This window comes from Callospermophilus lateralis, chromosome 17 (assembly GCF_048772815.1).
Source record: "Callospermophilus lateralis isolate mCalLat2 chromosome 17, mCalLat2.hap1, whole genome shotgun sequence".
Lineage (NCBI taxonomy): Eukaryota > Metazoa > Chordata > Mammalia > Rodentia > Sciuridae > Callospermophilus > Callospermophilus lateralis.
In genome coordinates, this window is record NC_135321.1 from 59,122,248 (window position 1) to 59,149,551 (window position 27,304).

General features: G+C 43.6%; 1 pseudogene; it reads right to left on the reverse strand.

Annotated features, from left to right (window-relative positions):
- The window catches only part of LOC143386112 (E3 ubiquitin-protein ligase RNF213-like), a 104,299-nt pseudogene that overhangs the window by 57,590 nt on the left and 19,405 nt on the right, over positions 1-27,304 (reverse strand).

Genomic DNA, 27,304 nt, shown 5'->3' on the forward strand with positions numbered 1-27,304 from the left:
AAACAAGGGAAGAAAGTGCTTGAAACACACCAAGCTGATACAATAATAGATTCCATTGACATTCCATTCCAAATGTACATAATTAAAATGATCTGCAGAGCAAAGAATGAATTAAAAGAGCAAATACAAGCAACAATTGACTGCTCCACCAAAGAGATTGAGAGGAAATACAGGTAACAAAAGGTTACTTCAAGAGAATCATAGAGACTGTGAAAAAAAAAAGGGAAATCCTTGAAATGAAGGAAACAATAAACCAAATAAAAAATTTAACAGAAAGCACCAGTAGACTAAATCACTTGGAAGACAGAACCTTAGGCAATGAAGACAAAATATATAATCTTGAAAATAAAGTTGACCATATAGTGAAGATGGTGAAAAACTGTAAAGAGAACCTTCAAGATGGGAAAACATGAAAAGACCAAATATAAGCATTACTGGGATAGGGGAAGGCACTGAGATACAAACCAAAGGAATATATAATCTCTTCAATGAAGTAATAACAGGAAATCTCCCAAGCATGAAGAATGAATTGGAAAAATCAAAACAAGAGGCTTACAGGACAGCAAATGTACAAAATTACAACAGATCCACACCAAGGCACATTATAACGAAAATGCCTAGCATATAGAAAAAAATAAAATTTTAAAAGCCACAAGATTAAATTTTAGATTACATATAGGGGGAAAACAATTCGGATCTCAGTAGATATCTCAGCCGAGACCTTCAAAGCTGGGAGATCCTGGAACAACATATATCAAGCTCTGAAAGAAAATGGATGCCAATCAAGAATCTTCTACCCAGAAAAATTAAGCTTCAGATTTGATGATGGAATAAAAATCTTCCATGATAAAAATTAAAAGAATTTACAATGAGAAAGCCTACACTATAGAATATTCTTGACAAAATGTTCCATGAGGAAGAAATGAAAAATAACAATAAAAATCAGTAAAAGGAGGAACTACACTAAAGGAAAATCCAATCAAAGGAGAAACCAAGTCAACTTAAAAACCAAAAATAAACCAAAATGACTGGGAATACATGAATGTGAATGGTCTAAACTCATCAATCAAAAGACATAGATTTACAGATTGGATTTAAAAAATCCAAAAACTTGCTGCTTTCAAGAGACTCATCTCATAGGAAAAGACATTCACAGGTGAAAGGTGAAAGGATGGGGAAAAAACATACCACTCACATAGGCCATGTAAACAAGCAGGGGTTTCCATTCTAATAACGGATAAAGTGGACATCAAACCAAAGTTTGATGAAGAGGTGAAGAAGGACATTTGACACAGCTTAAGGGAACCATATATCAACAAAACATAACAATCATAAAAGTCTATGCCCCAAACAATGGAAGTTCTATGTATATCAAACAAACCTTTCTCAATTTCAAGAAGAAACTGATCACAACACAATCATACTGGGTGACTTTAGCACACCTGTCTCACCTCTGGATAGATATTCCAAACAAAAACTAAACAAAGAAACTACAGAACTCAATAATACAATTAAATGATTTATATGTAACAGTCATATATAGAGTATTTCATCAATCATCGAGTAAATACATCTTCTTCTCAGAAGCACACGGATCCATCTCTAAAATAGACCATATATTAGGCCACAAAGCAACTCTCAGCAAATACAATAAAAAATAGAGATACTACTCTGTATTCTATCATATCATAAGGAAATGAAAGCAGAAATCAATAATAAAATAAAAAATAAAAGCTACTCCAACACTTGGAGACTAAATAATATGATATTAGAAGAGAAATGGGTAGCAGAAGACATCAAAGATCAGTTAAAAAAATTCTTAGAGGTAAATGAGAATATCAACACATCATATCAAAATCTCTGGAACACTATGATGGCAGTGCTAAGAGGAAAGTTGATTGCAGTAAGCTCATTCATTAAAAGAATAAAAAGTCAATAAATAAATGACCTAACATTACATCTCAAAGCCCTTCAAAAAGAAGAACAAATCAACACCCAAAGTAGTAGAAGACATGAAATAATTAAAATCAGAGCTGAAAACAATGAAATTAAAACAAAAGAGAGAATTCAAAAAGTTGACAAAATGAAATGTTGGTTCTTCTAAAATATAAATGAAATTAATAAACCCTTAGCCAGGCTAACAAAGAGAAAGAGAAAGAAAATTTAATTTACTAAAATTCATGATGAAAAAGGAAATATCATGATGGAAATTATTGAAATACATAAGATTATTAGAAACTATTTTGAAATTTATACTCCAATAAAATAGAAGATCTTGATGACACCAAAACATTTCTAGAAACATATGATCTATTCTATCTGAATCAGGAGGGCATACACAATTTAAATAGATCAATTTCAAGCAAGGAAATAGAAAACACCATCAAAAGCCTACCAATCAAGAAAAGCCCAGGACCAGATGAATTTTCAGTTGAGTTCTACAAGACCTTCTAAGAAGAACTAATACTAGTACTCCTCAAATTATTCCATGAAACAGAAAGGGAGGAAACCCTTCCAAACTCATTCTATGAGGCTAACAGCACCCTAATACCAAAACCAGACAAAGACACATCAAGGAAAGAAAACTTCAGACCAATATCCCTGATGAACAGATACAAAAATTCTCAATAAAATCCTGACCAATCTCATACAAAAAACATATTAAAAAGATAGTGCACCACGATCAAATGGGGTTCACCCCAGGGAAGCAAGGTTGGTTCAACATATGGAATCAGTAAATGTAATACATCACATAAATAAACTTAAAGACAAGAATCAGATGATCATCTCAATAGATGCAGAAAAAGCATTTCACAAAATACAGCACACTTTCATGTTCAAAACACTAGAAAAACTGGGAATATTAGGATCATACCTCAACACTGTAAAAGCTATCCATGTTAAGCCCAAGGCCAGCATCATTCTAAATGAAAATAAATAAATAAATAAATAAATAAATAAATAAATAAATAAATAAATAAAAGCATTCCCTCTAAAAACTGGAACAGGACAGGGATGCCCTCTTTTACCACTTCTATTCAACAAAGTCCTTGAAATTCTAGCCAGAACAATCAGAAAAACAGAAGAAATTAAAGGGATATGCACAAGAAAAGAAAAACGCAAACTATCATTATTTGCCGACAACATGATTCTATATATAGAAGATCCAAAAAATTCCACCAGAAAACTTCTAGAACTAATCAATTAATTCAGCAAAGTAGCAGGATATAAAATCAATACCCATAAATTAAATGCATTTCTATACATAAGTGATTAATCCACTTAAAGAGAAATTACAAAAACTACCCCATTCAAAATAGCCTCAAAAAATACAAAATATTTGGGAATCAACCTAACAAAAGAGGTGAAAAACCTGAAAACTACAGAACACTAAAGAAGGAAATTAGAGAAGACCTTAGAAGATAGATAGATCTCCCATGCTCTTGGATAGGCAGAGTTAGTATTGTCAAAAGGGCATACTACTCAAATTGTTACACAGTTTTAATGCAATTCCTATTAAAATCCCAATGACATTCTTCATAGAAGTAGAAAAAGCAATCATGAAATTCACTTGAAAAAATAAGAGACCCAGAATAGCCAAAGCAATCCTTAGCAAGAAAAGTGAAGCAGGGGGCATCACAATACCAGACCTTAAACTATACTGCAGAAAAATAATAACAAAAACAGGTTAGTATTGGCACCAAAATAGACCTGTAGACCAATGTTACAGAATAGAAGATATAGAGACCAACCCATATAAATATAGGTTTCTCATACTAGACAAAGGTACCAAAAACATACACTGCAGAAAGTATAGCCTCTTCAACAAATGGTGCTGGGAAAGCTGGAAATCCTCTGTAGCAAAATGAAATTAAAACTTCTATTTCTTACCATGCATAAAACTTAACTCAAAGTGTATCAAGGACCTAGGAATTATACCAGAGACACTGTACCTAACAGATGAAAAAGTAGGCCCAAATCATCATGTCAGATTAGGCCCCGACTTCCTTAACAAGACTCTTAAGGCATGAGAAATAAAATTAAGCATCAATAAATGGAATGGATTCAAACTCAAAAACTTGTTCTCAGCAAAAGATACAATCAGTGAGGTATGGGAGCAGAATTTTACCACACACACGTCAGATAGAACACTAATTTCCAAGATATAGAAATAATTCAAAAACCTCAATACCAAAAAAAAAAAAAAAAGAAAGAAAGAAAACCTAAACAACCCAGTCAATTAATGGGATAAGGAACTGAACAGACACTTCTCAGAAGAAGATATACAATTGATCAATAAATATATATATAAAAAAAAACTGTTCCACATCTTTACTAATTAGAAAAATGCAAATCAAAACTGTTCTAAGATTTTATCTTACCCCAATCAAAATGACATTTATCAAGAATACAAGCAATAATGAGTGTTGGTGAGGATGTGGGGAAAAAGGTACACTCATACATTGCTGGTGGGACTGCAAATTGGTGTACCCACTTTGGAAAGCAGCAAGGAGATTCCTCTGAAAATTTGGAATGGAATCACCATTTGACCCAGCTATTCTATTCCTCAGTCTACACCCAAAGGACTTAGGATCAGCATAGCATAGTGACATAGCCACACAAATGTTTATAGCAGCTGAATTCACAATACCTAAACTGTGGAACCAACCTAGAGGCCCATCAAAAGATGAATGAATAAAGAAACTGTGGTATACATATATACACAAACACAAACACACACACACACACACACACACACACACACACAATGGAATATTACTCAGCATTAAAAGAGAATAAAATTGTAGCATTTGTAGGTAAATGGATGGAGTTGGAGAATATAATGCTAAGCAAAGTAAGCTAATCCCAAAAAACTAAAGGTGGAATGTTTTCTCCCTTTAGTGGATGCTGATCAATGATGGAGGGGGGGCGTGGGAAGAATGAAGGATCTTTGGATTGGGCAAAGGGGAGGTTGGGGAGGGGTTATGAGGGTAGAAAAGATGGTAGAATGAGATGGGCATCATTACCCTACGTACATGTATGATTGCACAAATGATGCGTCTCTACACAATGCACAACCAGAGAAGTGAAATGTTGTACTCCAGTTGTGTATGATAAATTGAAATGCATTCTGCTATCATATATAACTAAGTAGAATAAAAAATGAATATAATAATAAAAAAGAAATTACTCAGCCCACCAATAAAAGATATAATCCATGCTTATACAATTACATCAAAGTGAATTCTACTCTCATGTGTAACTAAAAAGAACCAACAAAATGCAATCTCAAAAAAAAATCAGCAAACTACAGTGATTCAACCACATCGATGTTTATAGTAGCTCAATTCACAATAGATAAGCAATGGATCCAACCTCAGTGCCCTTGGACAAATGAATAAAGAAAATGTGGGGGGCTGGGATTGTGGCTCAGCGGTAGAGCACTCCCCTAGCACGGGCGGGACCGGGTTCGATTCTCAGCACCATATAAAAAAATTATATAAAGGCATTGTGTTGTGTCCATCTACCAAAAAAAAAAAAATTCTCTCTCTCTCTCTCTCTCTCTCTCTCTCTCTCAAAAATGTGGTAAATGTACACAATGGAGTGTTACAATTACTCAGTTATAAAGAAAAATGGTTTTATGTTATTTTTTTGGTTAATGGGTGGAAATGGAGACTATCATAAGTTAAATAAGCCACAGTCCAAAAGTTAAAGGTTGAATATTATGTCTGATATGTGGAAATCAATCCAAAATCAGGGGTGGGGGCATTAAAAATAATCAAAGTAAGATCAGAAGAGTAGACAAAGATGAATGAATATAAGGGAGGAGGGAAGGGATAGGAAAAGTCAGTGGAATGAATGCAACCTAAATTTCCTATATACCTGTGTGTATAGACCATGAATATACCACAGTGAATCTCACCATCATGTATATCCACAAGAAACTAATTTTTAGAAAAACTCTTAAGTAAATAGCAAAATGATCAGTAGAGTAGAGGGAAGGGAACAGGGAATGGGAGGAAATTAAGGTAAATAAAAATACTGGGGATGAATTAGAACAAATTATATTCCATGCTTTTAAAATTATGCCAGTATATTCTATTTCTACGTATAACTAAAAAGAACCAATAAAAATAAATATTTTATTTCTTTTATTTTTTTATTTCTTTATTTCTAAATAAATAAAATACAAAATAGGGCTGGGGATGTGGCTCAGTGTTTAAGTGCACTTGAGTTCAGAGTTCAGAGGGTTTTTGGTACCAATACCGGTACCAAAAAAAAAAAAAAAAAAGAAAGAAAGAAAGAAAAAGAAAAAGAAAAAAGGGAGTGTCTTAAAATTAAATATATGTGAGAGCTGAAATGAAGAGTTCAATGCCAAGGCTGCACAAGAAGGTTGAGAAGAAGGCTCAGGAAGCAAAGCCCAAACAGGAGAGATGTTATGAGAATCAGGCAACTGTTCCAGGAGGCGCAGCAGCTGCTGATGTGAACCCAGCAAGAAGGAAACCACAATAAACCAATTCATGGGAACTCCCTAGAGTTCTAAGACTAGATCTCCAGCTGACAAAGATCTGCCAGTGCCCAGTCCTGGAGATGGAAAAGAGATCAACAGTCAAGCACAGTTTTATGACATCTTCAGGACACCAGGGTCAGACAGCTCTCCAGAGCATCCCGGGAAGGACAATAAGCCTCACACAGAGGATCAGTAGTGAGGCTTCATCTGATGGCCCAATGCAGCACTCAAGCAGCACTCTGAAGGAAACTCTGTCCCCAGCCAAATGATCAACCTACAGCAGGGGCACAGTTCTGTATCTGGCCTCCTGTGCCTCCATCCCAGCAAGCAGCAGATACCACCCTCTGTCAAACAGGAGTCAAGCGCAGGCCATGGATGCAGGGCTTGTCCTACCAGCCCGGAGGCACAAGGCAACCCTGCGAGGCAAGGGGAGATTGAGGGCCACTCCCCACCAGGGAAAATAAGCCCTTAGTCTGGGAGACTTTTCAGAGACATCCACTCATACAGCTGATATAGTTCGGGGTTGAATTCAAACTAAACACAATGAAAAAGGGGGAAAAGTTAATGACAAGACAAGAAATGCAATTCCACCAGCTACAGAAACCTTGTGCCAAAACCGTGGAATAGTCATGGTCCATGGCACGATCCACTTGTGAATTCTGTGTTCACACCATGGTGAAGGCCTAACCCTGAAGAATGTGCCAGTAACTTAGGACACCACTGGGAATACAGAGCAGCAAGAAGCCTCATGTGCAGGGCACAGACTGGAGAAAGATCTACGCCTCTCCTCCATGGGAAGCCAGAACAGGACAGTGACACTAGGAAATTGCAGATGTCTATGGGCGTGGATGTACACAAACAAGAATGTACAAGCTGAAGCTGCTTCCCTGGGCAAATGCATTGAAAACTGGGCTACGAACAAGTTTTAAAAGCTTCTCCCTGCCAAATAAGGCCCCACTATTTGTGGCCTGCTTCTGTCCCCATTATAGCTCTCAAGGGTGCCCAGCGTGACTGCAGGAGCAGTACCTTGCACGAGGTGTTTCACCTTCCCACACAGCCTCAGGAGGCTGTCCACCTGTCTCTTCTCTCTCATCAGAAACATGACTTCGCCCATCCTCCAGTCTAGTGTCTCTTCCATGTCACATTTTTTCTCTTGCAATGAAAAATTTTTTCTCTCTGGAAAATCATGACAAAGTCAGCCAAAGGAAACAAACTTCATGGCACCCCTTTCTCTTCCAGGGAGTGCCCCCACAGTCACCACCAGAAGGACAGAGAGGCCTCCACTCAGTGGCATGGATAAGGACAACCAGCACACATGTGAACACGGGCTTCTTACCAGCCTGGCCTCAGCTCACCTAACTGCCACTGGTCCAGAAACTGACTTTTGTGCTTCAGGATCAGCTCCAACCGTCTGACCAATATGGGCCCATTCAGGACATCACCAGCAACCTCTGTGAAGACAGAGCTGGCGGCAGCCATCAGCCTCTTGGCGTCCTCTGTGATGTTGGCTAAGAGCTTCTCATCTGTCCCTGAGAAGATAAGGAGTACAGTGAGCTGGTTGAATTCAAACTAAACACAATGAAAAAGGGGGAAAAGTTAATGACAAGACAAGAAATGCAATTCCACCAGCTACAGAAACCTTGTGCCAAAACCGTGGCATAGTCATGGTCCACTGCTGGTGTGAGGTTCTAAAAACAAGGAGAGAGGGCTGCCCCCTCTCCTTGCTTTTAGAACCTCACACCAGCCCCATGCCCATGTGGCTCCGGCAGCAGTGAGTTTTGTTTCCAGATGTGCTGATGCCTCATTCATCTGTTCATGTACCTGTGAGGTTCAGGTCTTACCCTAGTGCATCTCCTGACTGGGAGGAGGAGACCCTCCCAATGGCCAAAGTCAGCCAGGAGAACCACAGTGCTCAAGGTTGAAGGCCTGAGCCCATGCTACAGTGAACGTATTTCTTGGACTACACATGATGTCCTTTGAAATTCACCTGTCTTGGGAATCCCTGCAGTAGTACAAAAATAAACTGCAACAGGACAAGCTCACACATAAGAGGCCACTCCATGGGTGCAGTGAAGAATCTGCATAACACCCAGGAAGGAGACAGATCCACGCTGAAGCTTCATGCTCTGCCTATGCCTGTCTGAGGATCAAAACCTGGAACATGAGCTTTTGGAGCAACTTAGAGGGCAACAATTTAAAATGTGCTTAGTTTAACTGCCAGACTATTTATCTCACAGTAATATGAGGCCCATAGAGTAGTATGAGAAAAGCAAGTTTATCTTTACCATTAAAAACAAAGATAGCAGAGGGTTGGGATGCAGCTTGATGGTGGGGTGCTAGGCTAGCAGGCATGAGGCCCTGGTTCAGTCCCCAGCTTCACCCATACAGACTTTCATTCATAATTACAAAAACATGGACACAGCTAACATGAACTTCAGTGGGAGAATGGACCAACCCAGGCACATCCAGACAAGGGAGCTTTGCTCAGTTATAAAAGTAACAGAACCGTGAAGCCAAGAAAAGACAAGGAGGAGCCTTAGATGCATACTGCTGAGTATGTGGAGTGTAACACAATATAGTCTTCCCCAGCAGACTGCTGTGGCCCGTGCACACAGCAGCCACCTTCAGGACCACATGCTACTCCTATTTGTCTCCTGGCATGGAAGGACACAACTGGTTTGGCTCAGACAATCATCTGCCCTGGGTTTTTATTGCCACACCCAGAGTGTTTCCACTACAAGATCTGAATCTAGCAATTTTATGCATAAACCTGCACCATCATTTCCAGGGCAATCAATGCACAACACTTGGGAAGGCAATGGCTGAAGAGTCACTTCATGTTTTGTTAGTTATCAATATTGGTCTCAACCTGTGACAGATGGGCTTCACAGGGAGTCAAGCTGGGCTTGAATTTGAGTTCCAAACACTTGTTATCTTTGAAATAGTAAGTCTCCAAAACCCTGGCTAAGCAACCTACCCTGGGTACTTCCATTCCCTCAACTGGAAATCAAGGGCCTTGGGGACTTTCAAGGGGTTGCTTCAAGGACAGTGTGTCCCCTCAGGAGCAGGTATCCAGCAGGCACTCAGCAGAAAATGGCTCTAGTGCTAGATGATCTTTATGCCTATCACCTGCCTGGGCACCTCTGCCCATCCTGCCTTTACCAAACCTCAGCACATGCAGGCTGAGGATCAGGTCAAGTACCTTGCCCTGTTCTATTGCCCAAGGAAGGACAGCAACTCCAGCCAGCCCTACACGCACCATACAACTTGAAGAGCTGCTTCACATCTGGCCCCGTAAGCAGGTATTCAAGAATCTCATCCAGGCCTTCTCTGTTGTTCCTGGGCCAGGACTTGGTGATCACAGCAGACACGAGTCTGCCAAATTTATGCAAATCATGACAAGAGACTCCCTCTAGGACACTGATCCGAGACTAAAAGAAAATGAATTAAAAAGAGAGAATTTAGAAGATTTTACTGATTTATTTTTTAATGACATAAGTTAGCGCCCAATAGCATTTCAGAAATCTACTGAAGCTAGTTTTATAGTGCCTCCAAAAAAAAAAAAAAAAAAACCACAGAAGAGAGGCTTGGGATATCCCCCTAATAAAGGGGGAGTTTAGCTTATCGGAGACCCTAGGTTTCATCCTCATACTGCAAAAAGAAAAAGAACAGAAAATATAAAATACTTAATGTTTCCTAGAGCATATCCATTCCCCTGTGGCCTGGTTCCATATGTGAGGTGCCAGAGATTTGAAGATGCACGCATACAAATGAACATACCCCAACAACCCCAAGTCACATGCCCTCCCAGCTCACTGTCAGCTTCTGTATTTCTCTTAGACTTGCCTGCAAAGAAAAATACCAAAAGCAAGATGAGGAAAACTTTACTACGTTGTACGTTTTATATCCTGAGCTACCTGCCCTCACACCACAGACACTCCAATTCTCCTTCTGATGCTTCACCAAGAAACAAAACACTTTTCTTCTTTGGGTTCACATTTTTACACAAAAAAGTTTCAGTAATCAGTACAAAACACAGGGTGAACTAACAACAGATACTTTTCGACATTTAAAAGGATAAAAGAAAACATTAACTAGCAATAAATAAAAAGTTATAGACCATGGGGAAGTGAGATTTATCCCAGGAATAAAACCATGTTTTAGCATCAAAAATCAGTTAATAAGCCTGGTGTGGTGACACATGCCTGTAATCCCAGCAGCTGGCTAGGCTGAGGCAGGAGGATCAAAAGTTGGAGGCTAGATTCAGCAACTTAGTGAGGCTCTGTCTCAAAATGAAAAACAAAAAGTGCTGGCAATGTGGCTCAGTGATAAAGCACCCCTGGGTCCAATCTCTAGTGTCACATATACAGACTCAAAAACATGAATACATCACACCAATAGAAAAAAAGTGACACAATCATTTTAATAGATGCAGAACACATATCAGACAAAACTCCAAGAACAAGACCAGGATGGCCAATTTCACTCCTTACTCAGTCCCAGAGTTGCTATTCGAAGCAATGAGGCATGAAAAAGGAAAAAAAAAATGTATTGGGATTGGAAAGGAAGTACTATCCTCACAGGCAGATAACATGTTCATCTACATTGAAACCTCACAGAAACTATTCTCCCATGTATGCCCCGCTAGAGCCAAGAAACCAGCCTGCAAAGCTGCAGGTCACAGAGATGAGGTGTAGCCCTGTTTCCAAGTGCTAGGTGATGAACAATCTGAAAACAAAATTGAGAAAATGATTTTAAAAAATTTTTTTAGTTGTAGATGAACACAATATCTTTATTTATTTTTTTATGTGGTGCTGAGGATCAAACCCAGTGTCTCATATGTGCTAGGCAGGCGCTCTACCACTGCACCACAACCTCAGCCCTGAGAATATAATTGGTCACAATAGCAAAGGAATAAAGTACTTAGGAATAAATTTCACAAAAGAAATGCAGACCTCACTATTTGCAAACCGCAAACCATTGTTGAAAGAAATTAAAGACCAATATAAATGGGGAGACATTCTAGGTTCAGAGAACCATGAGATGTGACATTTTTAAGAGGTCAACACTCTCCAAACTGACCTACAGATTCAAAGCCATCCCTGTCAGAATCCCAGCTGCTTTCCTTGCAGAAATTGACAAACTGATTCCAAAATTCATATGGAATCCCAAGGGATCCAGAAGAGCAAACAATGTCAAAGAGGATAATGAATCAGGAAAATACATGCTTCTTAATTTTACAACCTACTTAAACGAAATGGCAGTGGAGACATGGACAGATGTGAGGTGACCCTCACAGCTGCGGTCAACAGACTTTTTGATAAGAGTGCTAAGATCACTCAAGGAGTGAAGTACAGTTCCTTCCTCAAATGGTCTGAAACAGCTGGATCTCCACATGTAAGAGAATGTACCTGGACCCTTACCTCAAACCAAATAGAAAAAGGAATTAATGTTAAGAACTAAGACTCTAGAGCTTTCAGAGGGGGTTGCTCCATGACAGAGCACATGTTTACTATATGGTGCTAGGTTTAACACTGGTGCCAAAAGCAAAACAAAACAAAAACCTTTTAGAGGAAGACACAGGTAAATCTTGATGACCTAGAATTTAGCACTAGATTCTTTGATGTCAAAAGTACTAGCAACAAAAGAAAAAAGAATATAGACACATTGAATTTCACCAAAAGTTAAAACCTTCTCAGGAGTAGTGGAGCACACCTGTAATCCCAGCTACTCAGGAAGCTGAGGCAGGAAGGTTGCAAGTTTGAGGTCAACCTGGGCAACGTTGTAAGACTGTGTCTCAAAATAAGAAACAAAAAGGGATAGAGATGTAGCTCAGTGATAGATCACCCCTGGTTTCAATCTCTACTATCACAAAGAGAAAGAGAGAAAAAAAATTAAAAATCCATGTGCTTCTAAAACAACCACCAAGAGTGAAAACAATCCAGAGAATGGGAGAAAATACTGGCAGATCACATATCTGACAGGAGATTTGCACCTGATTATCCAAAGAACTCTTTAAGCCACAATAAAGGAAAGACTACAACCCAATGAACAAAATGGGCTAAAAATCTGAACATTTTTCCAAAGACATCATAAAAAGAAATAGCCAATAAACATATGAGAAGGTACCCGAGGTCATAGATATCAGAGTCATTAGAGAAACCACTCCAGACCACCAGACTGTACTTCCCAGGTCTGAGAGCAAAGGCTGTGGGTGTGGAGAAGTCAGGACCCTCCAAAGCCGGCAACTGACATGGAAATGGTCCTGCCAGTGTGGGAATGGGCCAGACAGTCCTTCGAATCACACAGGTACTAAGTGATCCAGCCACTTCACCATAAGCATAGACAGCATGAATAGCATGTCCACAAGAACCCGTGCATGATGGTTCACAGCAGCAGATTTATAACAGCCATCAGTCAGGGGGAGCTTGGATATCCATCAGGGGACAAACAGAACATAAAAGCACACTGCGTCCATATGATGAGCAACATGTAGCCATGAAAAAGGACAAAGTACTGACAGGTGCTCCAGCATGGAGGACCTTAAACACACACTCAAAGAAGTCAGGTGCTTAAGGCCACAGCCTATGTGATTTCATTCCTGAGCAGTCTGTGGAGGACGAAGGGGGATTAGGTGCTGCTGAGGAGGGGTCTGGGTCAAGCATGGTGGAGGGTGGACATGGCAGCTGAAGAGCTGTGCTTTCTTTCTGAGCTGATGAGAATGTTGCCAGGTAGACTGTGCTGGTAGTGCCCACACCTGCAAACACATCTCACCACCTAAGTGTGGCTTCCAAGGGTGAGTGACAGGACATGTGACTATCATGTTACTAAATCACTGAGCAAAGAGCAAATGAAAGCCTTAGAAAGTATTATTCATGTAAAAAGATGAGAATCTGTTTCCTTGGTAGAAGGGACTTCTAATTCTTGGGACTCCACTGGCCAACAATGTAGGTGAGGCCTGTGCAGGGCATGAGGTGTCCTGTAGGAAACAGAGCAGGGTGCTGGGGCCATCGGAGAGCCACAGTTGTATTGTGTGGGGACTACTCCTGTCACGAGGTAGGACAGAACCTATACCCACTTTGCAGAAAAAAGCTAAGTGAACTGATAGAATCTTTTCCCCCTTTTTCTGCATTTTTGGGATGAGAATCTAGGGCCTTGCCCATGCTGGGCAAGCGCTCTACACCAACAAGGATGGAGTCTATTTATCTTCATAAGCTTCCTTCCATAGATGCTTTATCAACCTTTGGGGTCCTTTCCTGTATACCTATTGGGCAGGAGTTAACAAACCATAATAAACCAGCAGCAACAATCACAATGGGCAGTTGGAGGCATAGCCCACCAGATAACCTGCACCAAGGCATGTGAGCATGGCTGTGGTTTTGCACAGCAAGCATGGCTGCCTCTGCAGCAGGAAGCCAAGTTTCATCTCAAGGAGTGGGTAGACAGCACTGGATCACATGAGGCCCAAGCCAGGGAGGGGACACCTAGGACCCAATCCTGATCAGCACAGGCCTTGGAACTGGCAAGCACTTAGGGCCTGGAGCTGGCCATGTCAACAAGCAGCTATGAACCCAAGCATGTTTCTCAAGAAGAGATTGGTCACCTGGCAGGCAGAGCTCACAGCTTCAATGACACACTTCTCAAAGCTCCTGGCCACACTGTCCTTGAAGCCAGCGGCGTCCCAGTGAGGGCTGCAGAAGGCAGAGATCTGGGAGAGAGGCCTCTCCTGCAAACAGAGGTGGGTGGGGTGTGAGTGGTTATTCTGACTCCCCTCCTCCCTGCCCTACACTAAGCATGTCCTCCCTGCCTGTCACCAGAGGAGCAAAGATGAAACCACGTTAGTCTCTTCCCATGCTGCAAAAAAGCAGCCAGAACAGCAGCTTGCAAAAACATGCAAATTTTGAAAAATGAGCCATTTTTCCTTGCTTTTGTCTTGCTAAAAAGATCCATTTGATCAGGTCCTTATAAAACAGTCATGTAGAAACCAATTTTCCTGGGTTTCATTCAAAATGAAGGGCATTTTTGTATGTGTGTGTGTTTTCTCCATGTCAATGTGTTTAATAAGGCTGCTGCCACCTGCAGGTCCCTTGGAGCATCTGCACATGAAGTACTTTATGACACATGTCTAGGGGCCCGGTGACAGACAATCCCATTCCCTGGCTCTTCTCAAGAACGTCACACTAGAACTCTGAAATGTTTCTGTAGTCAAACTGCAGAGGCCTGATCCGAAAGAAAAATGCAAAGCTGGGGTGGATCCCAGGGTTTGCACACATTGCATTGCTCGTAGCCCAAGGTCCTGCCAATGGTCTGGGCTCATCACCACTCTGAGGGTGTCCCCCATGTCTGGTACCTGCTTGAGCCTCCCTTCCATGTCCCCCAGCAGCGACTCCTTCCAGCCATGCTCTGCAGGAAAGTTTATTCCCACCAGCCGCCGCCAGACCTGCAAAACCCATGTATTAAGTGACAGCCACAGGGACAAGTAAACATCACAGGGATATCCTACAGAAATACAGCAATAGCCAGGCATGGGGGTACCTATGGTCCCAGCTGCTCAGGAGTATTTTGAGTTCAAAGCCAGCCTCAGCAACTTAGAGAAGCCCTCAGGACAGGCAGCATTAGGAGGACAGGAGCCTTGGAGCAGCTGCCCTACCCATGTGCCTCTATATGTCTACCTGACATCTGGATCCAGGGTCCACCTTGGGACACATAATGCATTTACTGATCATGTCTCTTTTCTAGAGAAGTTCTCTGGCATTATCTTTTCCTGATGTTGACAATTTTGAAAAGTTCAGGCCATTCTGTAGACTGTCTCTTGACTCAATTGACTAACAGTTTTCCCATGATTACAATAGGCTTGGTTGGAACACTACTAAGTCAAACCACATAAAAATGCACTTGGTATAGGTCAGATGTGGCCAAATGTCTGCACTTGCTACAGCTGCCCAATCAAACACCTAGCCTGAACAAGCAGCCCATGAGACCTGTTGGTGCTATCGGGGCTGACAGAGAGGTTGGCCCTTGATTAAGGTTTGTCTTCCAGAATTCTTCACTGTGAAAGTCGTCTTTCCTCTTCCATAAAGGCATCTGCAGTGGGGCACTGAAAATCCTGTTTCCTCTTGGAGCCCCCACTGATCTCAGGATTCCTAGGTGATACCTGCCTGCATCAGCTACTGTACCTTGGTTACAGAGTGATAGTCTTCTATTGTAATTATTTATTCCACATTTCTTAGTTCTTTTTTTCTGTATGTTTATCAATGAATTTTAATCTATTCCTATCATTTTGCCTTTTAGTAATCAAATTGTACCAGATTTGGCTAACGTAAGCATCTTCAACAGTTTTCTTAAAAAGTACAGAATAACTTCAGACTTCCAAAACACTGCAAAGATAGCCCAGATAATTTCTTTGCTTTTTTGGCCCCATTTCTGCAATCATGAACATGACCACCATTCAGTCATCAAAAGTAAAAACCTAGCAACGGCAGACCACCATGGCAACCACAGACTTCACATGAAGTCCTCTTGCTAACCGAGATGTCTGGATCACCACATGTGTTTAACTCTATCCCTGTGATGGGCCTGCAGCCTCAGCACTTCCTGACATTCTAGCACAAGGAGCTCTTGGCCCACCTGTGCATCTCCTGCTGACTCATGGAGGTGACTCTTCTTCCAGGAATAGCATTGTGTGGTGGGAAATGGCAGTTAGAAGATGTGATTGGGCCGTGTGAGTTGGAACATGCCTGAAATCTCAGCTACTCAGGAAGCTGATATAGACGGGTCACAAGTTCCAGGCCATCCTGGGCAACTTAGTGAGACTCTGCCTCAAATTAAAAAATAAAAAGGGCAGGGGATATAGCTCTTGGTAAAGTTCTCGTGGGTCAGTCCCCAGTACAAATTAAAAAAAAAAAAGAAAACCCATGATGTGATGTGGGTGTGCTCGGGTCCCAGGGCATCATTATTTCTGTAGGTGCTCATGGTCCCAGGGTGCCTTTGCCATAGGACTTTTGATGGACAGAGCTGGCAACTATCTAAATCATGAGTTCCTATTGCTATCTCTAGCTCCTTCCATACCACAGAGCTCTTTCCCCCCTTACTCTGTATTTCCCTTCTCCTGGTGAGAAAGAGCCTTGACTTCGAACAATACCAACAGCACATCCATCTCCCCAGACCTTGGTAAATTTACTTGTAAAACAGCAATAACAGCAGCAACCACCTCAGAGTAGATGTTTAATTAATTTCATTAATTTTTATCATTACTACTGCACTGAGAAACATTCTTTCTTGTCAGTGGCTCCACAGCTACCCTTCACTCATGACTAGGGATTATACCACTTAGAATCCTGGAATAATATTTAATAATCCAACTGTGTTTTCCTGGAATTTCAGTCTGTTGGTATCAAACTTCACAAAGTAGTTGGGGGAGGATTTTTTTTTTTTTGTCCTTGATTGAAATGAACAACTCTCTGGCCCTGTGCCCATCCTAATCTATACAGTCGGGGTACCCCTGCCTCACATCACAATGAGTCCTGCTCCCAACTCTGTGTGAAGACCATGAGTAGGTTCCACAGTCTCCCTGGAAGACTGTATCTGAAGGGGAACAACCTTCCACTTCCAGGACAGGGAATAAGGCAGCCAGGCTGAAGAGCAGGCCTGGGACGGGCAGGACCTCCTGCCTCCACCTCCTTCCACTGCAGCCCTCTAAGAACTCAGGCTCCCAGATCCCACTGGGTCTTAGCCATCCCTACCATCCCCGGGGTGCCTATTGTGGAGTCCTTCCCATGTCCCAGGCTTTGGGGGTAGAGTTCATCCTGTCAAATGGCTTCACTCAGTTGCCAGATAAAGGCACTTCCTATCATATTGGCCTTCTTTCTCCAGTGCCACACTGCTGGCTTGCAGCCTCAGACCTGAAGCAGAGCCTGATGGTCCTCCTGGCAACCCCTGCCTCAGCGTGACTGCACCCCATCCTACCGACTTCCTGCCAGGCAAAGGGCAATGTCCTGTACTCAGAGAAGGGGCCAGGGCCAGAGGCAAGGTGCATGATGAGCCCAGGCCTTCAGGCCAATAATTGGTGATGGGCCACAGCTCTGTGATTCCCCACCCTGGTGCCTGTGGAGACTCTGTAGCCTCAGGCAAAGCTTACCTGGATTTCCTCAGGGTATGTGAACAGGACAGTTGAACCCTTCCAGAACATGTTCTCTGCTAACACTGTGCGCAGCCAGGATCTTGTGATGGCCAGGTCACCCTGGAGGACATCTGTCAGCAAGCCTTTCCTGGCTGTGGCTCCCAGGTCCTCTACCATGTCCTGTGGGCACATAAAAGAAGGTTTACCAGCTCTGTTCTGCTCCTCCCCACACCCAAGCCACCTCCTAGCTCTGTCCTTGTTGGAAGCCCAACTGACACAAGCACTGTCATTTCTCCAAAACCCTGGGCTTCCCTAAAAGGGGCCACATGAGGAGAGGAGAAGGCATGGGTGTTATAGGTCCCTGAGCAGACTCCACCTCAACAAGAGCCTCCAGCAGCGGGAGCACACACAAGAGCCCTGTGCTTTCTCCAGATCAGGTGAGAAGAATGCACCCATGAGCAGAGAGCTTCCAGAGAACCCTGGGCCAGTGGACCATGCAAACTCCTGGCACCCACTCCTCAGGGATGTGAAGTAGACCCTCTCTGGCCTGAGGCCAGCCAGTCCTCTTCCCTTGGCAACTCTGTGGGGACAGCCACTTTCTCTCCTCCTCTCCTCTGACCACACCAACAGAACCACCCCCTTTGGGGGCTCAAGGCCTCTGGTGACCTGTCACTCCCTCAGCCCCTCTTTGCACTCCAGAGGTATCTGCCAGGGAGCACATGCAACTCCAGCATCAGGCCCCTCTTTAGAGAGGCCTCTCCTGAGCTCCTGAGGGCTGCACAGCTTGTGCTCTTACAGAGCCCACAAAACCTGGGTCTGCTACCTCCTGCCCCCCTCAAGGCTCACAGAACCACCCTGGGGCCTCCATCTGGGCAAAGTGATGAGGTGACCAAGCAGATGCCATTCCTGCAGGAAGGAACCAGCCAGAGTAGAAGAGATGACCCATTCAGACAGCGGGAAGAGCATGGTCCTCAGCCACAGTAAGCGCCAAGGTGGAGAAACACAAGGAGCTGGGGAGGCATACCAACAACAGGGCTCCAGGCAGGGTAACCAGAGCACAGGGCACAGGTGAGAGCAGGGCAGGAGAGCACTGAGGGGTCTCAAGGGAAACTGAAACAGGGGCCCTTGCACAATGTCCTTGAACAGCACAGCACCTTCCAGGACAATCTGGATGCCTCAGCGGGGCATGCATTTCCCTGGTACTAGGCCTCCAGCATTCCACCAACTCCAAAAGTGGCCCCAGTCCCATACTGACCCATCCTAGTGTCATCCAGGGCTGTACAGAGGTGGTCAATAAATGAACTGCAGAAACAACCCTGAGGCTGAACAAGCAGCAGGGCCCTGAACTGTGCTCTGATCCTCATGGCAGCCGCCCAGATGATCACCCGACAAGAGGCTCCCACTTGCCCCAGTATGTTTCTGTTTTGGTCAATTTTAATACTTCAATTTTTTTTTTTTTTTTTTTTGCAGCACAAGTAGAGCATTTGTGACCACAGATCTGGGACCCCAAACAACAAATGAGGACATTTCCTTCTGCAGAAAAGTAAATCCTAAATAACTGACAAACTTCCAAAGCATCATCTATTGGGAACTGGCACTAACCTGGGATGGATAAAATAGTACCACCTGGGAGAAAGCAGACACCTTATCAGTAATCATTTTTAGTGCCTGTAATCCCAGTGGCTCAGAAGGCCAAGGCAGGAGGATCCCAAGTTCAAAGCTAGCCTCAGAAACTTAGTAAGGCTCTAAACAACTCAGTAAGACCTTGTCTCTAAATAAAATACAAAAAAAAAAAAAGGCTGGAAATGTAGCCAGTGGTTAAGCACCCCAGGGTTCAACCCTGGCATAAAAAAAAAATAGAGTGTGTCTGTGGTATTTTAAAGAATAAAGGCTGAAAGGAATAAAGTGAAAATATAGACTTAATCATCTCCATTCCTGATGTCACAGTTCTGAAGTGGAAAATGTTTAAAAAGAGAGTCGCCCTGAGATGCCACTCTGCATCACCCACAGCAGAAGCTCAGGACCCACAGTGGAGAAGCTGCATAGCAACACAGAGCTCCCAATACAGCAGCAGGAAAGCTGCCCTGAGACACAGGTGAGAGAACTGAGTGTGAAGGCCAAGGGCAGAGCATCTCCAGTGGCAGAAATCAAAGTCAGGTTCCCTCTGGGGCATGAGGGGGAGGATGACTTCAGGCTGAGGGGCACAGGGGCCTGAGCAGGGAAGCAGGACATGGGCTCTGCTGCCGTGTTGTGTTGCAACATGAAGAGAAGGGTTCTTGCAGGGAAGATGAGGCATAGATATATGCTTTTTTAGGGGAAAACAGGCCCTAGTTTTCTGTGAACAATAGAATCAACGACAAAGAATGGGTCATCCTTTTCGTGAGGCTAAGAGCTAAGTGTGTAGACTGCACAAAACAGAACCCAGCATCTAGGAGGTGCCAAATAAATAAATACCTGACAGCTGACTTCACCACTCTGTCTCATCCAGGATTCCCAAAATACCCCAAGTTCCCTTCCAAATCAGGCTGCATGGAATCTCAGACCTCTCCTGGGCATGACATTTGGTACATAAATCCCACTCACCACTGGAGGTCTAAGTCCAACGATTCTGCAAATGACCTCAGCAGACAAGGCAGGGATCTCGTAAAACCTCAGGCGTTTGGTGATCCTGCAGACAGCTTCATGGAGCTTCAGGCACACAGTCAAGTAGGACTCTAATGAGGTCTTCTCAAGAATCCTACCCCCACCAGGATCCAGAGAGATCATTGAAGTCATTGGGAAATGAGAAAACAATACCAATTATCAATCAATTACCAGTCCCTTCTCCTTTTTAAGATGTACAAGTATGCCTGTACTCACAGCTCCTCAGGAGGCTGAGGCAGGAGAATAGCCCAATTCAAAGTTAGCCTCAGCAAATTAGCAAGACCTGATCTCAAAATAGGAAACAAAAAGGACTGGAGTGTGACTCAGTGGTAGAAAGCCTCTGGGTTCAATCCCCAGTACTGCAAATAAATTAATTACTTAAAATAAAATAAATGACCACAAGTAAGGCATTTACTTGATCTCCTCTAGGCTATCATTACAATAAGCCTTAAAGCTGTGACTGAGATGAGAAAGGAACACAGTCATTTTGACTTAGCTCAGCAGTTGGAACTCTATCAAAACCAAGTTAAAATATTTTTCAAATACATTCCCTTATTCAAAAAAATAGCAAAGGATGAATCTTTCTAATAATTTAAATATAACTTAAGAAAAAAATCAGAGAGATACAGAAGGGAGAGAGGGAGGGTACTAGAAGATGAGTGTGCACTGTGTACGGAATTTCTTCCACTTGGTGTGAACGGGTTTCACATTTACTAATTGACAGCCTGGTGATACGAGAAAGAAGCCTGCAAAGTCACAGGGACTTGTCGTGCAGGGAGATCCTGTGCTGTGCCCCATGTCCAGACATCCCAAGGGCTCTGAGGAGGGAGACCAACAGTGCTGAGAGGCTCCAGGAACACCTGGGCCCCTGGTGCACATTCCTGTTCTGTGTTTCATGTGCTATTCCTCCAGGTGGCAAAGGTCACACACAGGGGTTGGAGTAAATGATTCTGCAAGGCCACCTTTGATTTTTGTTTTAAACTGGCCCAACTTACAAAAACCATAGAAGCAAATATTTAAAAAATGCAGGACACATATATTTGCACTATGAAAGTGATCATTTAAAAATAAATGAAAACACAAAGGCCAAAAGATTGGGTGGGAATGAAGAAAAATCTCAGCACCCAAGAGCGTGATTTGCTTTTTTGTTTGTTTGTTTTTAGTTCTGTAGACTGAACCCAGGCCTTGCACATGCTAGGCAAGTGCTCAATCCCTGAGGTACATCCACAGCCCTATTCATTTTCTTTAAGAAAAAGGACAAAGAAAAACCTGGATGGGGGCTGGTGATGTGGCTCAAGCGGTAGCGCGCTCGCCTGGCATGCGTGCGGCCCGGGTTCGATCCTCAGCACCACATACAAAGATGTTGTGTCTGCCGATAACTAAAATAAAATAAATATTAAAAAATTCTCTCTCTCTCTCTTTCCCACTCTTACTCTCTCTTAAAAAAAAAAACAAAAAAAAAAACAAAACTGGATGGATGGATTGGCAACCGCAGAGGACACTGGGGCACTTGCCGGTGTACCACCCTCCCACTTTGACAGGAGGCAGCCCACACAACATAGGAGCCCATAGTAATTGGCTGTTCTACTTACATGCCCTGATAGATGTTCACGAGGTACATGAGCATTTTGAAAACATTCCCGACATGCTAAGGCAGGGAAGAGAAAAGGAAATATGAAAGTTTCAACCAGAAAACAGCTGTTATGCTGAGAAGAGAGAAGGGCATGGGGACTTGTCTGGTTCTCCCTGCATATGAGACTTCAAGGGCTCAAGGGCCAATCTTCATTTTCCACTGGTAAAATGCAGGCTATAAATTTGTACCATTTTCTTCTTCTTCTTCTTCTTTTTTTTGGAGGGGGTTGGGGTTCTTTTTCTTGTTTTTTTTTTTTTTTTTTGGAACTGGGGATCAATCCCAGGGCTTTGCCAATGAGCTGCATCCCAGCCCTTATACCATTTTCTTTACCCCAAAAAGCATAAAAGGAAAGACAGCAACTATGTCACATGTGATCTTCACAGAGCCTTCTGACAGTCATAATTAACACACGGCTACTGTTTCCTTGTCCTCTATATACTAAACCAGAATCAACTCTGGGAAGTCAAACTTTAACCCTAAGAAATAATGACTTCTTATTTCAGCAATTCTGAGCACTTCCCCCAACCTGCCCTTCAGGACAGAAGACCCACAAGCACTCAATGTTCAGTGTGTAACCTGCTTTTACTAAGCAAGGACCTGACAATCTACTTCCAACCACAAACCTCCAAGAGATCTTCTGAGATCTTAGAGATCTTCTGAAGCCGTTGCAGCCTGTAGTGAGTCCCTAGAAAACAGTCCAGGACCCGAGCAGGCATGAGACTCAAACATTCAGTGAAGTTTTCCATATAGGGAACGAGGCTTCCCAGAGGCAGCAAACTGAACCAGGATCGAAAGAGATACTCATCCATACTCAGCAACTGCTTCCTGCTCTCCATGAAGTCAAGAAACTTGCTCCTGAATGAAGAAACCGGGATAGAGACCAGGGCAGCAGTGAGAGCACTGAACAGACTCAAGACAAGGAAAAGCAAAGCTGGGAAGGCCCAGAATGCTCAGATTGTAAAGTAGATATCAATGCATCCTGGAACCAGACATACAGAGCGAATCAAATGAAAACTGAACAAAATAGCCAAGTGTATGTACACCTGTGATCCCAGCAACTTAGGAGACAGGGGGATCAAAAGTTCAAGGCCACCCTCAGCAATTTAGTGAGGCCCTGTCTCAAAAAATAAAAAAATTAAAAAGGGACTAGAAATATGGCTCCATAGTTGAGCATCCCTGGTTTCAATCCCTGGCACCAAAAAAAATAAATTTTAAAAAATCATTTCCATTTGGCTTTCATTTCAAAAGGTTTCAAAACTAGATAAGAGATGTGAACAGTTGAGCTCACTGCCTTTATCCCTAACGATGGCAGCTGGCTCCAAGTGGACGGGGTGGGCAAGGGGACAGGTTATCCACACATGGCGGTTATCTGTATGTGGAAATGAGTACAGTGATGTTTTCATGTTTAGTTCAGATTTACTTTAAGTTTTGAACTTAAATTTGATTTTAAATCAGACAAACTTTTTTTTGTGGTGTTGGGGAGGCAACCCAGGGCCTCGCCCAATGCCAGGCAGTCCTCTTCCACTGAGCACAGCCCAGCCCCCTTCGATTTTTCTTATGTAGTTGTGCTTTCCATGTCTTCTTTGAAGAACCTTTCCTCACTCTAAGATGATCTTATTTAGAAGCATGCTGTTAACATATCCAGGCAGGTAAGGATTTTCCAGAGAGCCATCTGCTCAGCTGTGGTTAGGAACCTGCACCCTTGGACTGCAGCACCTTCAGGGTACTGAGAGTGGTTCAGCTCAGAATGCAGCCCATTTTGTTGCATGTGCCCACGGGCACACCTGCCATGCAGGGCGCTGGAGCCCCTGGGTGCCATCTGGGTCTGCAGCTTTCTCCCCAACATCTGTACCATATTCATTCTCCTGCCATTTGTTTTACCAGTTGCTGGAGAGGAGGCACAGAGCTCCACAGAGCTATGGATCTGGATCTGCTGGCTCCTCCTCTCAGCCTCTTGGTTTGGGATTGGATTTGATTCTCCACCTACACAGTTCTACTTGGTACCTTTGCTCTCGATTCCTCTGTGACTCCTGCTCTGACTTTTTTCTTTTTGGTGGTGCTGAGGATGGAACCCATTGCCTTGGCCAAGCTAGATTAGTTCTCTATCACTAAGCCCCAGCCCCAGCCCTGGCCTTATTCTGGCTTTTTAAATTGGTGGAAAGCATGTTGCTTAGTATTCCAGTTTATCATTTATTTAGTTTGGAGTTTTGCATCTGTGAGTACCATTTCTCCTGATGAAGCACAGTTCTCAGTGGGGACAGAAGTGTTCAAGCCCATCCCCCATCCCACCCAGGAGGGCCTAGCAATGCCTGGATACACTTGTGCCTTTAAGACCTGGGATCGGGGCAAGCCATTGTCTGTGTACCCTTGCCCACCTAAGACTTCCACTCCAGGAGGCCTGAGCCTCCCACCCATGGGACACTGCAATGCCCTCACAATCAGACAGCAGAGAATGTGGAAGTACTCTGCTTTTCCTGGCCAGTTCTCTGGCCTGAGCTTTATGGCTAGCAAAAGGAGAAGCTTGCTCCAGCTCTACCAAATGCACTCATCACCCACCACTTCAGGTAAAAGGCAAGGTTAGAGGTCAGAAACTAAGATTTGTGGTACTCAGGGCTAAGTCCTGGGATACACAGAGTTGCTAAGTGTCTGTCACACAAATGAGTAAACACATATTAGTACAATCATAAGAGAAAGACTGCATAGTACACTGGCCACGCCAGTGATCCCAGTTGTTTCAGAGACAGGAAGATCATGAGTTCAGGCCAGGCAGGCAACTTAGCAAGACCCATCTCAAAAATTAAATCTTTTTTTTTTTTTTGGTCGGGGGTGGTACTGAGGATTGAACTCAGGGGCACTCATCCACTGAGCCACATCCTCAGCGCTACTTTGTATTTTATTTAGAGACAGGGTCTCACTGAGTTGCTTAGCGCCTTGCTTTTGCTGAGGCTGGCTTTGAACTCACGATCCTCCGGCTTCAACCTCTGAGTTACTGGGATTACAGGCATGTGCCACCATGCCCAGCTTCAAAAATTAAAAATTTAAAGGAGAACTGGGGATGTAGCTCCATGGCAAAGTGCTGATGAATTATTCCAAGATGTGCTTACATAAATGCAGCTTTACAACTTACTCATTTAGCAATTCTTTCTGAAACTGAGAGAAGGAGATTCCCTTGAGGGCAGCCCAGATGTCCTCAGACTGGTTTACAGAGTCCTTTCTTGGAGGGGCCAGCTGCATACAGTAGTGCAGGACAGGGAGGATGCCCAGCCAGTCAATGACCCTTGCAACCATGCATCTTTGGCACAGGTTGACCAAGTACACTTGCCATCTGAAAGGGAACCAAGACCTACCATGAGCCATGGATGGCTGTGTTCAACCTGCCCTGTGGTCTGATGTCCCAGGAGGGAAGGGACAGCCACTTGCACCCAGCAGAAGGAGCATTACACATGTGGACCGAGTCCCAGACCAAGAGGCAAAGGGTGGCAAGGGGGACAAGTTCCTGGCCCCCAACCCAGTTCACCAGGATATCACAAATGCCAAAAGACACCCACTAAGGTCCTTTCCACCCACACCATACAGCTGAGGTATTGAGGTGCTCGGTTTCAAACCAACAAATTCACATAGGACCTAGGGTTTGAACGGCAGTCTGGCGATGGTGAACCTAAACACAAAGCAAATGTTTTTGTTTTTAAACTGGGATTGAACCCAGAGACATTCTACCACTAAGCTATATCTCCAACCTTTTTTTATTTTGAGACAGGGTCTCCCTAAGTTGCTGAAGCTCAAACTTGTGTAATCCTCCTCCCTCAGTCTCCTGAGTCACTGGAATTATAGGCACATGCAACCATGCCCAGCTACATTTTAAAAGGAATGGCACATGATGTGTGTTCCATGGGCACAGAAATTGATGCTTCTTCCTTCTCTCACACCCATGCACAGCTGTTTGTAGATTTCCTTACCACTGTCTCTCTTTCATACAGGACACAGCAACTGCCTGGGTCTTTAAAACTTAGGAAACCCACAGGTGCTAAGAGCTCAGGAAAGGCCACCTGATGTTACCCAAGCTCAAACCAAACAGAAGCAGAAGAGACCCTGAACCTCCAATCACAGAGCTCAGAAGAGGTCTCCCCTACCACATAAAAGGCCATGGCTGACCCAGCAGGGGCAGTGTCCTTCCACCAGCACAGGTGGGACAGCAGGAACAGCATCCTTGTGGATTCTGCAGCTGAGGTAGGTGATACCTGCAGGCAGGCCTGGGCCCCAGTGCTAAGGAATGCTGAGCATGAAGAGGAAGGTCCTCCAAGGAGCACTTCTGTCATGTACTTTATATTATTCATTTATTTTTCCAGATGGGGTTCCACTAAGTTACCCAGGCTAGTCTTAAGCTCTTGGGCTCAACCTCACAAGTAGCTGGGATAACAGTGTTGCCGTGGTACCTGGCCCTGTGAAGCTTTTTGAAGTCAGGGTATTCAGGAGAACACTGAATTTAACAACACTAGCAATGACATACATGCCAGGAAAGTGACAGGAGCAAGTGGTAACATGACTGTGGTTTTATTTTTCCCCAGTGTGCACTCAGCCTTTCTCTGACTAGCACTTATCTCTATAGTCAGATAACAATCATGATAAATGCCTACGAAACCTCCGACAAAACAAAACAAAACAAAACAAAAAATCATGGGATACCTCTCAGATGTGAAAAGGATGTGATGGAGGTCGCTATGCAGGGCATCTGGTGAGCAGGGACTGGGGCAGAGAATGGAGCACAGTGAGGTCAGGTCACGCTCCGATAAGCAGAGTTTGGTATCTTCCACCAGGAAGAGAATGATCAGACCCATCCTCAGTCTGCTCTTCACAGGGCACCCTTCAGGCAGGGCATCCCCACTCTTTCTTTCCAGAAATGGTCTCATCTGCTTTTTCAAATACTTCCACAGGTGTTTCTTCACCTGATGCAGGGGGAAAAGAAGAGGCATGACTATGGAGTGCATGCCCTGGAGGCTGGAAGGCCCCTTGGGCAGGGGATCAAGGCCCTGAGGACAGAGAGCTCTGGGGAGGGTCCCATCTGCCCCACTTCCCCACCTCCCCAGCACTTGGGCTTCTGGAGCAGCAGGAGCACATCGATGCTCAGTCTCAAACCATGTAGTGAGGGGGTCTGGGAGGCCCCTGGATGCTCATGAGAGCTCAATGTCAAACTGAAAACGAGTGCCAGCTCTGTCTCCAAGCCACAGTGTGGCTGAAGGGGAAAGGATGGGCTCCACCTTTTCTTTCAACTCTGCCTAAGTCTGGAAAGAATGCAAGATTGGTGCTGGGAATGAGGCTCATGGGTGCAATCAGGAGGAGAGATAAGGAGAGAATTCCCAAGAGGTGGTGCAGAAACAAAGGGATGGAAAGGTCCTCCTGA